The sequence below is a fragment of the Gekko japonicus genome, unplaced genomic scaffold, assembly GCF_001447785.1.
Source record: "Gekko japonicus isolate JY-2015 unplaced genomic scaffold, Gekko_japonicus_V1.1 scaffold971, whole genome shotgun sequence".
In the NCBI taxonomy this organism is placed as follows: domain Eukaryota; kingdom Metazoa; phylum Chordata; class Lepidosauria; order Squamata; family Gekkonidae; genus Gekko; species Gekko japonicus.
The window spans coordinates 448,208-448,563 of record NW_015173151.1 but is presented as its reverse complement, the minus strand read 5'-3'; the positions used below and the strand labels follow the sequence as shown (position 1 = coordinate 448,563).

Below are 356 nucleotides of genomic sequence, written 5' to 3'. Positions count from 1 at the left end.
CATCTTTCAGGCCCCAGTCTCCTAGCCTAAAATTTTTATTCTTTGATATATCAACATTCAGATCCCCGGATATAATTAAAACTCCCTCTGTGAACTGTTGAATCTTCTTAAAGACCTTAGTTAGAAATTTCTTTTGCTTTTTGTTTGGTGCATAAACATTCGCTATAGTAATTCGCTTGCCTTCCAGTTTGAACTTGACTAATAGATATCTACCCTCCTTGTCTGCTAACCTTTCGATATCCTCAGCTTTGAAGTTCTTATGGATCAAGGTTGCTACTCCCCTGGCCTTAGAATTCCCTCTTGCTTCTGCTAAGACCTGCCACTTCGGGTCTTTTATTAATGGTTTTCTATCTTTT

General features: G+C 38.2%; 1 protein-coding gene across 1 annotated transcript in view; it reads left to right on the top strand.

The window, feature by feature from the left end:
• The window catches only part of LOC107119781 (deleted in malignant brain tumors 1 protein-like), a 34,166-nt gene that overhangs the window by 7,703 nt on the left and 26,107 nt on the right, over positions 1 to 356 (top strand). The gene's annotated exons all lie outside the window — the stretch shown is intronic.